Source organism: Arctopsyche grandis, chromosome 3 (genome assembly GCF_051622035.1).
Source record: "Arctopsyche grandis isolate Sample6627 chromosome 3, ASM5162203v2, whole genome shotgun sequence".
NCBI classification, from domain to species: Eukaryota; Metazoa; Arthropoda; class Insecta; order Trichoptera; family Hydropsychidae; genus Arctopsyche; species Arctopsyche grandis.
In genome coordinates, this window is record NC_135357.1 from 4,675,507 (window position 1) to 4,692,150 (window position 16,644).

At 33.8% G+C, this 16,644-nt stretch overlaps 1 protein-coding gene across 1 annotated transcript in view; it reads right to left on the reverse strand.

Moving 5' to 3' along the window:
• Window positions 1–440: 440 nt before the first annotated feature.
• Window positions 441–16,644, reverse strand: part of LOC143909793 (uncharacterized) — a 514,813-nt gene continuing 498,609 nt past the window's right edge. The window contains exon 2 of the mRNA XM_077427967.1: window positions 441–1,021. The gene's annotated coding sequence lies outside the window, so the exon portion shown is untranslated. The remainder of the gene's footprint in view (window positions 1,022–16,644) is intronic.

Sequence of the window (16,644 nt, forward strand, 5' to 3'; positions counted from 1 at the left end):
ACCCTTGTCCTGGGTAAATATAATGCGGCATAAAAGCGGCTTTTACTTTCGGTAGAAAACAATCAGGGACGTCATTTCAGCTTTTTCTTGGGGGGGGGCAGGCAAAGATTGGTCAAATTGAATTTTTTTTCAAAAAATCTTTTTTATATCAGAATAAAAATGGAAAATATCCTTTACCTTATTGACTTATAAAATATAAAAAAAAGGAACTTATTTTTGAAAAAGTAATTATAAAAAAATATTATGTAAAAAGAGATAAAAGCGCCGCAGGCGAAAATTTTTTTCCACAAATCTTCACATGGTCAACATTAATCGACCATCAAACTGAGTCATCAAAAAACTATCAATTAACTTAATTTCTACCAACTGTCTTTTCACTTTGTCTATGTACATATGTAAGTACGTAATAACAATAGATAAATTTTTGTTTTGTTTTTCTTCAAAGCACATAACAGCGATTATTTTATTAGTTACCCAAAAATAACATATGTACATAAGAAATAAACGTAGCATTCATAGATCCATAGTATCTCATTAATCATTAAATTCATAATATTTTCTAAATTCACACTGTTCCTTAATTTAGGGGGGCAAGTGCCCCCCTATGGCCCCCCCAAATTACGTCCCTGAAAAAAATGCATAATATTTTCAATTAATGTTAATCGAAAATCGGGATTTTGGGGAGGGGGCCCCTATCCTATATTTCTATTTACATGGATGTGTCTAGATTAAGAATAGATTTTATATTCGGAAACTGTTTAAAATTGTGTATTTAAATCTTACTATATCATCGAAGTATAATCAAATGTTATTTTGAAAGTATGGAGTAAATTTAAATCGTTGTTTGATGATTAATCGTCTTATCAAAATTCCTTTAAGCAGTTCTGTTTATATTATTCACGAAAATTTGTTTATTCCCATTTATATTTCAGTAGTTAGTTGTTACATAGGTATTGGTATATACATAATATTGACGTTGGAAATGGGCCCACGCAAATTTTGAAACTTACACGATTCGAGCCTAATAAAAAAAGTTAACCGATCCTTGGGCTGTTAAAGCAGGTATTAGTTGTTTGTGTATATAGTAAGAAATTTGTTTTGTTGAAATACCCAAACTTTAGGTCCCAAAGTTGCAATATACTATAAATAGTTAAAAAGTTATTTACTTTTACTGAGGGCCCATATTTTCTAACTGATAGTGGGGCCCACATGCCATCGGGCATGTTCGCTTGTATGGCCAGTCCGCCACTGTACATATGTATATATTTTTATTTTTCTCATTTATTTGTATTTTTTTCAACCATTTTGGCGCATTAGGGACTCCTGCAATGCCACAATAGTCCAAACGTAAACTAAAATAAATAACCAAACCAAAAATAAACGTATCATTCACTTAATCATTTCACTATATTACACAATATTAATAGACAGAGCTTGGGTTTGTCAACTTCGCTTGAAATCAACACTCCAAGGTAGATTCTAACACTAAACGCAAGTGAGATGAGAAGTTAAACGTCAAATTGGACTTTTCAAAGTATGTGTGTATCTGTAGCGTGCAATAACACTGTTCGACAAATGACGATTTTTTTGTTTCAGAGACGAGATATGACTTTTCTTATACTATGTAGATCTATGCCCAGTGAACACGAATCTGGTAATAAAAAATGTTGATTGGCTCGAGATTCGGAGATATATGCGCGGTTTTTCTATATCTTGGTGTTGTTCGGTCGATGTCTCAAAATCTATCAATTTCCCCTTCAAAATGAATATTAGAATCTATAGTCGGGTATTTTATATTTCATTTGTAGTACTTTTCAGCTTTCAAATCTCTCTAAGTAGTCGTCCAGTTTAAATCAAAAGTCAAAAAGACGTATTTTCACTTGGGATTTTTTCCCACTGTTAATACTATTTTATATTGAGTATTTTCTATTAAAACATGTTAATTGGAATAGTATTCTGGCCACAGTATTTTTTATTTTCGTTTAAAAGGGTTAACTGGAAGTGTGCTGAATTTTAAATCGGTAAAATTACGAGCTAAGAGCTCGTACTAGTATTTACTCGTATTTACACGAATCGGAATTGAATTAATAGAGATAATATATTGAAGTTTCTTTATATGAGAATTAAATAAAATTTCACTTCAAAAATCATAATCATATACATGTACTTTAAACTTTCATATTAATATTTGTACTTGAATCCTAATCAGATATGTATGTCTCTAGATGCACCTTATGTATATAAACACATCGTTATATGGTACAAAATCGGGTGATTTGTATATTTCGTAATAGAAAAAGTCTAAATTAGTAAACTGCAAGGACCCAAACTGTCTCTTTACTTGCATTGTGTAAAGCCATTTTATACAAAAGCCAACAATGGTCCATTTTATACAAAACTATTACGATATACGCGGATATTTACATGTACGTAGATAAAATTATAAAAAAGTATACGTTATTCGTGTAGGTATGTATGCATGTAGCTGAATAGAACAGCGGCCTTTCTACGATTCTATACATACCTAAGTATATAATTATACGTTTTTATTCGCAAAGCACGCCCAAATCAAACAGTTTATGATTTACGATCTGATTTTTATAATGAGAAAAGACCGATCGAGAGAGAGGTCAAGAGCGTGTGTCGTTATCAGGAATTTATTCGACGTATTGCAATTTCTACTGATATATACCTAACTAATATACCCACACGAGATAAGTAATGTGAATAACGGAGGAAAAATTAACGTCCAACAATTTTTTTTAATGTTCTCTAACGAACCGGCTAATTTACTATCGGCGGCTAATTATTTGATCGTCCAATAGTCAAGTATAATACACAATATAATATAAATATTTTTGGCAAATTTGCATAAAAATTCTATAATGCATACATACATCTTTATTTATATTAATTAAATTTTTTTAATTGTACGGTGCGCCCGTTGCGATTGTTTTAAAAAAATGATATTAGCATAATTCAAATATTTAGGCATTTTTAAAAGCAATTGTATTCAAACATCTTTGATTACTTTATTCAATAAACCACGACTATTATCGAGATCAAGGATATTGATCTTAGATAAAGGTTCTATCGATGAATAAAGGATAAAAGTCCTAGAGATAAATCAATTGACCAACTTTTATTAAACAAATTATTTCATTGTGAAAAATATATTTACAAAAATGCAGATTTCACTATTTAAATCACTGAAATAGTTAAATATGTACTCATTAGTTGTATCATAAGGACAATTGTATCAAAATGGAGAAGTGAAGTCTTCATGTGGTAAATCGTGTAGTACAAAATTAACAACCATCTCTTTACTTCAAATATAAAAATAACTTTATGTTATTCAAAACACGTTTGAAAGGTGCTATTAAACTTTTGATACAGCAACAAAAATCACAATTGAAAAAATCGACTTCATAGATTGTATATAACATATGCTGCAGAGATTTTGATGATTATAAAACCATCTCCTGCCAGATTGTACTGATTTTATCTGACTTAATTGTGAAGGCGGTTCCATTACTGTCACAATGCAACTTGTTTGCACTCACAGGTTATAGTATATTGTATGTACATGCTATATAATACGATAAGAATATCTCCATCTTTATATATGTATTATAAAATACATAAGAAAATTCTATCACTATTTAGGTATAGTGAATATTGTATGAAAAATAGAATAATGCTACAATAACTCAGCATCATTCCCCAAATCTCACTTTGATAAAGTTACCAATTTCCGAACTTATGTAAGTCCAATCAACCCTTACAATTAGCCAGCAGTATGGCTCAATGGTAGCGTGTATATTTAGCACCAAGTGATCAGTGGGTTCGATCCGCTATACTGCTGGTTAGATTTGGGGGTATTTGTGAATCCAAATCGATCGTTTCTTATCAGAGTATGCCAATTTTATCTGATCATTGTTGAAACGTTTCCTCAAAATTGGCAAAAAATCATCTTTCCTGCTGTCACAAATCTTCTGTATTTATTGTGTGTATAATTTGTAAAAATTATGTACAAAATCTAAATCCATAGATGTCTCAATGGATTAATTTATTAATTGATATTTCGTGTTCTTGATCTTCTCGAAATACAGTGATTTATCTAGTAATAAAAATGTTGCATTGTTTGTAATTAATTGTCCAGGAAGGCGCATTGGGATCTTCCTATCAAGCTTTCCTGTTATATATCTATGTAAAATAAAATAAAATAAATTCAACTAGTCGTGAATCACTCTACATATGTACAGCTGATTTGATTCTGTTTATGTACTCGACAAAAGTTTAAAATGTACCCACACAACTTTCCCAAGAGCGATATGATCTATCTAGGATCAGTTGTATTTACTATCATATACCACTCATGTACAAAATTCACCGAAATCCGACTCGAAGGTACAGGTGTTTTGAATTTCAGTGACAACTAGTTGCGACAGTGGTATCGAATGTCGGACGAGAGCTTACATTGTGACTATCTCCACCGAAGATCTCGAATCGGCCGGTCAATCTCGACAATGCCGGTCGGTCTTTATCCCGACACTTCATCTCGGACACTTCTCGACTGAAGATTGAGAGCACCTGACGCCGCGTGGACCGTTAATAATTGGCCGGCCGCCGTTCGCCGTTTTCCAATTCATCAACGGCTCTGTCATATTTTACAAATGTCGGTGTTGTTGCGCAATACTGTGCAAAATTTTAAATTAATTAGCGTATTGTGACCTGTCGTGGGCCTGTGGAGGTGTAATATTTAATTCGGTTATTGTTATCGTGCTTGTAATGCAATCGATAAATGGCCGTATTCAAATCTTTCACGAACGATTTGAGGTTTGGCTACAAGCGATTTAATTTCAATGTATGGTAAAATACGCAACATAAAATCATGTATATAATCTTTAATTCTTATAAATCAAGGTCGGATGAATCGATATTTGTTGATTTTTATTAAAAAAGACAATATTCATAGAAGAAAAGCAAACTGTGAAAAAGATGTATGTATCAACAATGCTAACATAAGCACATACATATAATACAGTACTAATTTGCTTAATAAATATTTGAAAAATGTTTGATGAGCAAGATTTATTATATTTTTAAGGATTCGCACACGTTCCAAATTTAACCCGGGAAAATATGTGTTTATCCGCTAGTTGTATAATAATAATAATTGAATTCCAATTTAGATGAAAGAATAATATTATCATGTGATTTGTTTACACCAGTTGATATTTATGTACATATATCAAATATCAACAATGATCTTTTGAATATAAATAGTCGTATTTTGCTTTATAAACAGAACTATAAAATATGTGAAAATTATAATATTATCTTCACATATCGTTTACTCGTAGATAGAATGTTACAATTAATTTTACAGCAAATATGACATCTATATATAGCTTTATTTATATTTTGTATATTTATAGAATGTTTTCTAGACGTTTGTTGCTATATAATAAAGTGTCACCAAATAATTTTTGTAAACCTACCGTAAGATATAGAACATAATGAAATACAAAAAAAAATGGGTCGACAGTTAATAACACCATTTTTATTTAGAACCAATTTGAGCATGACAAGTAAATAAGCAAATTTTGACGGGAGATTTGGTGCATTTTTTCATAGTGAAACTCATATATATTTTTGAAAAATGGTGTGTTATATTAAATATTTTATACTTTTATGATAAAATTATACAATTTGCTATTTCTAAATTGGGAAAATCAAATAACATTAATACACTAAAATATGCAATATATTGCATGTGCCTATTAAGGCTCTTTCTGACTATTATGTGGGGTTAAATAATTCCAAATAATCTTACATATCCTTTTTGATCCATATCCATTATCCATAGATAAATTTGAATCGATTAAAAGCATCACGAGTGATAAAATGCATTTGCCAAAATTCGCACACAATGAACTCCGACCCGTGGGCAAACTTTTCCGCCGTAGCCAGCTCTTTCAAGGCGAAATAACCAACACAACACCAGTACCTCACCGCACACGTAATCCGTGAAATAAATTAGCATCGCTAAGATTGTCACAGCCGGTGATAAATCTCGTCGTGGAGCACAATGCAGACGCGGAGGCTGCCTTTAATATTCATGCCGTACGGTTCGTACGAGCGAACGCTGCAGGAGACTTCTGGATTTGTCTCCGTTGTATTACGCCCATACAAGTACAGGTACCGGAGTGTAAATGTATGTATGTATGCACAGTACCACCGGGTACTGTTTCACGTACTCGAAAGATTTAATTTAAATCGGAGGCGAGTCGAAAAATGCGAATTTTCCAAGCGGCGTGCATGGAATCTGATCAACTCCTTGTACATATTTGAGATATGTATAATTAATGTATTTTATTCAAATAGCATAAATACCTATATATAAATTAGTACACATATATTCAAAATACTATAAAATTATCAACATAAACGAAAATTTGATTTTGATTTGAAAAATTGCAATTTTTCCAAACAATAGTGATGTTAAGATTTGATACACGAAGATTTGAGTGTCCCAGAATTTAATTAAATAAATACATATTGCTTCAATGGTATTTTTATCATATAAACGACTTAAATATGCGAAAACTTTTTTAAAATCATATTTTATATAGAAATTATTAAATCTTCTTAAATGGATTGTACTATTTTTACTTGACTATATATGTATGTATGTATGTACCATACAAACATATGTACATATATTACACGAAATAATTCCGAAACCCTAAATTTCAAGTGATAAAACTACTACTTAGCATGAATTATTTTATATTTATATAGACTCAGGGGAAAAAAGAATAACACCTTAACGCCCAGCATACAATATTTTCACAACACAATGCGTAGATAGAAAAAAATAGATACACATACACACTATCTCGTATCTTCAATCAAAACTAGATGCGGGGGACAAGCGGCGCATTAAGGCCAACAGGTTTATTTTCATTTTTATTTTATTTTGAAAAAGACACCACCCCACCCTCCCCTCTCTTCTTCACGCACAATGGAGACCCACAAATCGTCATTTGGGTCCGTTTCATGACGATTTGTAACCGACCCTATTGAATATGACGATAGCGCCTCGCATCACCATATACACTTGTACTTGCATACACAACACACACTGGCCGATTCAATGTGTAACAAATCACATATTTAAATGTATAATCCTCGTAAATCTGAATAATAATGACGACTCGGATCATAAGTGTTCTAAGGAGGGAGGCGGATAAAAGTTCAAACACCTCTCTACTTCCACTTTTCCAATCACACTTATATAACATAGAATCTGAAAGACTATTGTTACATTACTAATTTTTAGAAATTTATCCTTATTAGATCACTCAGGCTCACACCTATATTTTTTTTATTTTGCTTATCTAAAGTAGGTTTTCCTATGGATTGAAATATTCCTTAACAATTTTAGATGAAATTGAATGAATTCATACAATCTGACTGGTTTAAAACGTCAAATATTCCTCCTCCAAATCATCATCCCTTTCAAATACTTGTATGCATGATACCCTTATTACCCAATGGTGAGACAGCTCAAAAAAAATCTTACTACATTCCATAAAAAATGCATATATAGGTATAATTAGAAAAATTCCTGACTAGGTTATACTTACTGTATCACACTTGAAGGTCGTTAAAGAAAAATGCCTCGAAAATCATACCAGTTTTTCCTCTGCGTTGATTGAATGTCTATGTTTCTAGCGTGTGTGTTAAGAGGTGTCGATTAACATTAATTCGACGCAGTGAAAGCGATAGGGCGTATGATGGCGATGGCGTCCCATGACGTGGCCTTCCTCAGCTGCTGCTTCTGCTGCTGTTGCTGCTGCTGCTGCTGCCGTAGAAAGGTTTCCGATCGCTGCTCCACAGATGGGTTCGACTCTTGGTAGGCACAGGAGAGGCTGAGGTCGTTTACCCACAGGTGACTTTTAAGCCGTCTCTTGTACCCACCGTGCAGTGTGCTGTCAAATGTTGGACGAGATGTCACTCAGCTTCGGCGTAATGGACCCTTTGCGATAGTGTCAATCGATCGGGCGATATGTGATTCCTATAATCAGATAACAGTTTATACATATGAATCGTCTTAACATGCGATGATATCTGTATCGAACGTTTATTACGTATGATGTTTTTCAATGTTGGTACACGCATCCTTAGTCTGAAGGGGGATATTTTCCAGAATTTATAACTTTTGTTTTATATAAATATTTTTCAACCGAAAGATACGTATGTAACATAAATAATCTCGCTGATTTTGCAGACAATCTGAGTATAATCAACTTCCTTTCGGATCCTATTCCAACACTCGAATTTTTCTCTCAAACCTGCACTCAGAAAAAGTGCTACAAATCTATGTTCATATGAGTCGTTATAATTGAAATCCACTTTTCCTCGTTTCGAGAATTATATCGTAAAACATTAAAAATAATGTTTTGAGTTTAACAATATTTAAAAAAATTAAAAAAAAAACAATATTTAAAAAAAAAAATCTGCTTTTCCGAGAGTCTCGACATATCTAATTAAAATAAGTGATAAGAATTTGTGAATTAAGTCAAGCATACGTGGTTTTTTTGGAACTGAAAATTGGACTTCCACCACTTTCAAATACAATGGCTCATATGTACATATGTAAAAGTGGGGTCTACGTGACGAGCCATAATGTTAAATTACAGAAAACACAAATATCGGAAGGCAAAGATCGAAAATCGAAAGATCGTAAGTCGAAAGATAAAAAAAAAAGGGTGCATGGTAAACGGTACATACTCACGTACATACTCACCTAATTTGCGCGAGCAGGATACAACAGGAACAAGAGGAACAGGCTTTACCTCCCGTATTCTGCGCGCGCACATTAATACGGGAGGAAAAGCCTGTTCCTCTTGTTCCTGTTGTATCCTGCTCGCGCAAATTAAGTGAGTATGTACCGTTTACCATGCACCCTTTTTTATCTTTCGACTTAAGATCTTTCGATTTTCCATCTTTGCCTTCCGATATTTGTGTTTTCTGTAATTTAACATTCTGGCTCGTCACGGAGACCGGTAAAAGTGAATCTTTTAACATTGGAAAAAATAAACAATCTCCTTTTTTCTAAAAACTGTTATTGAAACAAACATGATATTATACATTATTGAAAAAAATATAACATTTCTCTGAAAAGAACCTTAATTTATATAAGAATTTCACCTGTGGCGCATTGATCCGACATTATTACAATATTGCTTGCGTCCTATTGTCACAATATGATGTTTCCAAAAATATTTATACGCACACCTTCGTTAGTACGCGTGCACTAACCAATATGACGTCACGTAGTATGTGAATATTTGCACAGCAATATATAACACAGTGGCCAAAGAAAAACGATTTTGCGAAATACGCTACGGTGACATGTACTGCTGCATAGTACGAGTAGATTTTGTCGGCTACTGCTGTTCCTTGCTGCTACGTCTACACCACATCAAACATAAATGTGTCCATATAAATATACCAAAGAATACTCTTTGTATTGCTAGTTACATGTAGTTGCTGTTACGTGCTGTTCTAGTATGAATATAACTTAATTAGTACCTACTACAAAATATCAATATAAATTGAAATAAATAGTTATTAAATGGCACAATTTATGTAAAATGTTTATTTAAAAAAAGTTGCCTCATATCACTTTTAAAATCGACGTTTAATAAGCACTCGTGTAAAAAGCAATTAACACAATTTTAAATTAAAGTTGATCAAACTTAATGATACAAACATTAACTTATATTTTCGTAACTCAGCGTTCGTAAATACCATCTAAAGCAGCTGTCAATCCTAAAGGTCAAAAATATATTAAGCTTGTATAGTTGTATAGTACTAAATATTTACAATTTTGTATACCATAATGCTAAGTATAACAATAAATCAACTAGAGCTATTAAAACATCTTTCATGGTGACATTTTCTAATTGTTCGATTATAATGTGGCCTGCTGGGTGGATTTTATTGATTATTTTTTTCATTGTAAATTCAACAAAAGACAGACAATTCCTGACTGCACCTTGCGACAACGAGGCTGTGCATTTAGTTGCGGCATTGTGCGGGAGACACTCGGACACCGCTCGTGTACCACTCGTTTTGTTCCCCGGAACGAGTATGCACTCACCGTACATACAAAATACATACATATGTATGTACTTATGCACCACATCCATATATTGGACATACATAAACGAAAACGAATACATTCGTCGAATTAACATTGCGCAATCTATAAAATCACACATCAAGTTGTCTCTAAAACACGTCCGAAATGATTTAGACAATGTCGTTAAACAAACGCGCGAAAAAAAGTCGCGACAGTGTCGTGAATATACATACCATACGCAAAAAATCCGGAAAAATCGCCTTTGAATAAAATATAACATATAAAACGATCATAAATTTTACCGGCGACTTGTGAAATTTCGTACGTTTTATTGACGAACAACTTTTCAATTAATTTTTATTATTTTTATTACCCGATATAAAAAGTAAATAAAAAAACATACGGGGCCCTCTTCACGTGCACTCGCTCGTGTGTGCGTCTCTTTCGCACTCGTTGTTTAGTTGTATGCGCTGTCTCGCTCTTTCGGCTTGTAATTGAAAGTTCGGTCCATTAACAGGGGTGTCATTTTTATTGTGCTTTTAAATGAAATGTATTCATATTGATATTTTAATGTAAAATGAGTTCTACTGTATTTTAAAGCGTTTGCCGCTGTTTTAATACATCCAACTAAAATGACAAATTTTCATCTGATTCTATTACATAGTTTACGATTAGTAACTGCTTTGGTGATTTATTCAACATTTTTTTATATTATTTTTAACGTAACTCGAAAATATAGATTTATCGTTTTTATTTAATGCATTATACAAGACCATTATAATTTTCTATTGAGAAAATGATTAGTACAGACTACTCAAGGTGGTCTCCAGTTAAAATCGCCCTGTACAAATGCACCCCGACGTAACCACCCCGACATAAACCGAGACGATAAGTTAGAGTCAAGTCTGTCGCGCTTAAGTCGGGGCACCACTCATGGCTTAATTTATAAGATGGTTGGAAAATCGATCAAATATTCACCACGCATTTGGATCAAATATTATATTATTTTATTGCATTGATCAATAATCGGCAGCTGCGGAGCCACATGCGGCTCTCAATATCGTTGATAATGAAAAGCCATCAAAATGTGAAGATTTTTAATGTTAATTATACTCTAAAGACGGAACATGTGCTATTTGTTTCGATCGAAAGTCTCATTGTCTATCTTATTAATTGTTTTGTTTAAGTAGCTTTCCTAAATCTTAAACAATTCGTGAAGACTCACTTAAACTTTAATGAGTCTTTAATTAATATTATGTATTAGATGTATTATGAGCATTTATAAGGATTGTTAATAGGTTTTTGAGCTCTTTTTCCTATTATGTTGTAGATTAACATTAGAATAATATAATACTATGATTACTAACCAAATTAAATTAAATTGTAAAACAGAAAATGATCAGTAGATCAGTAGCTATTAAAATATATATAAGATGTATTGTGAACATAATTTCGTAATAATAAAAAGCATTTAAAAATAAAAAAAAACGATTCGAATTTGTTATTTCGTTTTCTCAAGCATTTTATAGAGGAGTTCTATTATTGGTCATATTTCAAATCAATCGTATTTTAAAAGCGCCAAAATTCGGGTCTAATTTAAATTGCATACTTATTAAATATATTGCAATTTTGTACACAGATGATCGATCCAGATTTTATGATATTAGGTTGTATTAAAAGATTCTAAGAAAATGATTAAAAATTAATTGAATAAGGAGTTTCCGAGATCGGACTGAAAGAGACAGCAGTATTGGTAGATGTAGTTTATTGTTATTGATCCATCGGCCTGCCAGCTCCAAACGAAACACGGACCAAAATCGCCTGATATTTATACCCATTGGGTACTCTTCGCACAGTTAGATCATCAGTTGATATGTAGGTCATAGGTTGGCTGTTGTTTACAGCTAATTCCTAGGCGAATGCGAGATCAGATGATCAACGCTAGTAACAATCGCTTAATCTCTACGTTGCAATATTTTCAAAATTAAATTATGCAGCTCGCAGAATTTGTTAATTTCTTGAAATTTTTCTATTGTGATGAACAAAATTACTATTAAATACTCGTCATACGACGATACATTATTCTAATAAGTACTTCTTATAGAAGAAATGAAATTGCTTCTATCATAGGAGCGAAGTAATTAATACTTACATAAAGAACATTACTTCTTAAATGTGTATTCTTAAGTTTGACTTCATTACAGATGATTTTCACCTGATTTCATGACCTTGCCAAGTCAATGTCTCACACCAGACACCTCAAATTCCACAAAATGCCACAGGCGCACGCTTCGAAGTTTCTCATCAAAAATCGTAATGATAATAATAACAATAATGATAAAACGTAAACGCAATGGGTTCTTTTCGTTCTTTGATTTGTACAATCGGGACGCGCAAGGGTTGCATTAAAATGTCATTACCGAAAATGAAATGCAATCTGAGATGCGAGACCGGAGATAAAGCGCAAAAACGGTGCCGTACCCATGGCCAAATTACAGGGCACTCGAACCCTGCATTTCAGCATTAGGGGATCGCTTATCCGACGACGTAGGGTGACCAAATTGTTATTGCCGTGGATCAACTCCGTATACCCGACCCGTATAATTATATAATAATAAATACACACAGGAAACATTCCATTGTAATTTTTCAATCGAAGTTTGGTCACCCCAGCGCTATTATAGTCCCATTTAATTGATCCCTCGAAAGTGAAACAAGGCGATCCTTGATGAGTTTTAGTAAAAAAATGGACATGGGAAAGTGTGTTCGTATTATCGAGCCCGATAGGGAATATCGTTAAATGCCGCATCTTCCTGTGCTCATTTAATCGTTTTCGACCGTACGAACACTTGTCCTCGAATTGAATTATCATAAAAAATATAATCAAATATTGAAACAATCTGCAAATTGTTGGCAAATAATTGTAATACAACGATAAGTTGATTTTATACATGTTTTTGATTAAAGTGATCTGGCCGTTAAAGCGTGAAACTTTTAACGAAAATAAATTCACACGATTTTTTATTGGGATCGCGTGTTTTCCGAATACCTATTATTATGTCTAATGGTTGTTATTGCTTGATTTGTTCAATTAATATGGACACTTCTTGAATTGAAGGCAAAATATATAGAAATTAATAAAATTGAAACAATCTTGATGATACATTTTTTCAATAACAAATAGCAATATGCTCTGAAAAACTCTTGTACTATTTTTGAATCATTAAATATTTAAGATTTATTGCATAAATTTCACTATTCATACAAAAATTTGGAAAAGTTTTATTTTTACCATCAAAATTTCATTAATCGAGTTATACCGAATAATCTACTTGTGTAGCCTGTTATAAAACTATACCAGGAAGACATACGCATATGTACATATATTAAATAGTAGGTAGATTAACAAGAAAAAAATGTTATAAATAATAATAAATACAATGTTTACAATCAACTAATGGACAATAAAAAGAGCTATAGATATTATTTAGCGAAAATATCAAAACACTCAGACAGCACGTTTAGCAGTCGGATGACCTTTGAAAGGGGTGAGTCAACAAGCACATTGATTCTGGCCTGAATTGGCTGAAACCTAGCTCTAGGGCGAGATTTTTCAGCTTATCTGGTACACAAAGCTTTACACGAGGTTAAAGAGTCGAAATCCAAAGAGCCCATTACAAATTCACTCGGAGATAAATATGGGCAATAACCAAGCTTTCATATAGATATACATACGTATTTACCTCATTTTTGGAGCATCTAAATATCTTTAAACAGTCACCAAGACGACTTAGCACAATTTCGACAGTACATAAAAGCTTTGATAGTCGAGAAAGCTACGGAGTGCGATATTTGAAGTCATCGATGGAATATTTGCAAGGCTGGGCGATGACGATGACGACGTAATATCGGAAGAAGTAAGAAAGCTTTTCATCCAAACCCAAAAAAATGTACATATGTGCAACAGAATAGTGGTTGGCATATAATAAAATAAATAAATAAATAATGCTTTGAACAGAGTGGTCACGAATTCGAGTCCCACTCAGATCAGAGTTTGCCTATTTATCTGATTTTCATTGAAACGGTTCCAACAAATTGGCAACCTCGCAACATTTTCTCGCAAATCTCGAATTGTCAGCAATCTTTGATTTCGCTGAATTGTATAAAATGCTACAAATTTAAAAATTTAACCATAAATGTCTCCGTGTATGTTAATCGATATGCATTTACTTTGTATAATAATACTTGCATCAAATGTACAATGTTTCTAGCTGGGGAGGCGCATTGGGGTTACCTGTTAGGCCTTCCTGGTATAATTAAAAAATAAATTAATAAATATAGACATAGCGCAGAAAGTCAAAAATAGTTTTTTATGGAATGATTTCGATATATTTACCAGCCACATTATAGATCCTCACTGCGACACAAGCTCGAGTCCCCTCCCTCGTGTACAATCTTTAATTATTCTCCGAGCAAATAGCCAGGCTTATTGCACACGAGCGTGAAGCTGCAAAGCAAACAATCGAGCTTTATAATCAATCTGGGGGCTTCGGTCAAAAGGCGCGACGCCTACCGACGCCCGTCGGGGTTTTAGGTTCCGGACGCCCTCGTTAACCCCACTATGTTTGGACGGCAATTTGGCACATCAGCGTTGGCAAACATCGTAAATGGCGAACGTCGTTATTGCGGGATGGCCGACGCCCCGACGACGACGACAACAAAGCCCCACGACCCCCATAACCCAACCCCCAAAGCCCCAAACCCGTGCGTAGTGTGGGATGCCCTTGATCGTGTCATATCGATAAGTTTCCGTTATGGTTGAAAAGCCGACTCGATTCGATATCATTATGTAAATATATCAGATTTTTTTATAAACATACATCCATACTTCCGTTGCGTTTCCCTCTATATTTAGGTAATCTTTAAGTCCCATATTTGAATGTACACGTGTACTGTAAGGGCGAAAACACACTGAGTGGTACGGAACATCACGTCCTTTGGCTCACCGCTGTGACCGTTTCACAGTGGGGGTTCCCCAAACCGAATTCGGGTGAAGTTGCACATGCCGAATGCATATGTTTGGGAGCGGTCTCCGTGACGAGCCAGAATGTTAAATTACAGAAAACGCAAATATCGGAAGGCAAAGATCGAAAATCGAAAAATCTTAAGTCGAAAGATAAAAAAAAATGGTGCATGGTAAACGGTACATACTCACGTATATACTCACTTAATTTGGGTGAGCAGGATACAACAGGAACAAGAGGAACAGGTTTTTCCTCCCGTATTAATGTGCGCGCGCAGAATACGGGAGGAAGAGTTCCTCTTGTTCCTGTTGTACCCTGCTCGCGCAAATTAAGTGAGTATGTACCGTTTACCATGCACCCTTTTTATTTTGATCTTTCGACTTAAGATCTTTCAATTTTCGATCTTTGCCTTCCGATATTTGTGTTTTCTGTAATTTAACATTCTGACTCGTCGTTTGGGAGGTCTGAAAAGACAAGTTTCTCCTTCATTTCTTCAAATATGACTCACCGTTATCGATCACTATCAAGCAAGGGTAAATACAAGGATAAAATATTACCGAAAACACTCCAGGGGGTGATTTTTGGGATTATGTACCATGTATGTATATGAACTAGGGGTGCTGCATTTTTTTCGCATTTTTAAAAGTATAAAAAAATTTTCGCCCTAACTCGACTGCCTTTAGGTGTGTTAATTTGTTCCCGTAGTATTTTTTTGTAACCATGCTCTTTGTAAAAGTACAAGCAACCAGCAGCGTGGACTAGTAGTTAGCATATTATGCTTTCTAGCAGAGTGGTCCCGGTTCAAGTCCCACTGGTGGCTGTTGGGTAGACCTTGGTTTGTGACTCCGGGTCGATCGTTTCCTACCAGAGTTTGCCAATTTTTCTGATTTTCATTGAAACGGTTCTTGTAAAATTGGAATTTCCTTTCCTTTTATTCAGCTATTAAGTTATTTAGCGACTTGAAGTTCGCCGATTTGTATAATAAAATGCTGCAAAATGTCTTTCTGGATAATGTTTTTATGAATTCGCATTGTACAAATGTTTGTATTAATCGAATTGTATGATGCTTCCAATGCTGTTTTGCAATGTTTGACCATATATGTCGTATAGAATGTAAAAATATATAATAATAATTATGTATTTATATATAATCCAGTGTTTCTTGATCTGTATTAATACACTCGTCACTTTGGAGCGATCTGTAAAAGTGAGCGTACATTTTCGATTGAATTAATAAAATAAAATCAAGTAAATTTCAAAGCCACAGCGTAGTTCACTGGTAATTATTCATACTAGTAGATAGGTTGTGGTTTCAAGTCCCGGCCAAATATGTATGTACGTTGCTGGCGAGGTCTTGTGGTTATTAAAAAAACACAGATCGACTGTATGCTGTTAGAATTTTCCGATTTTTCTAGCTTAATTACTGTGACGGATTCAATAAATCGTTATCCTCTCCCCCCC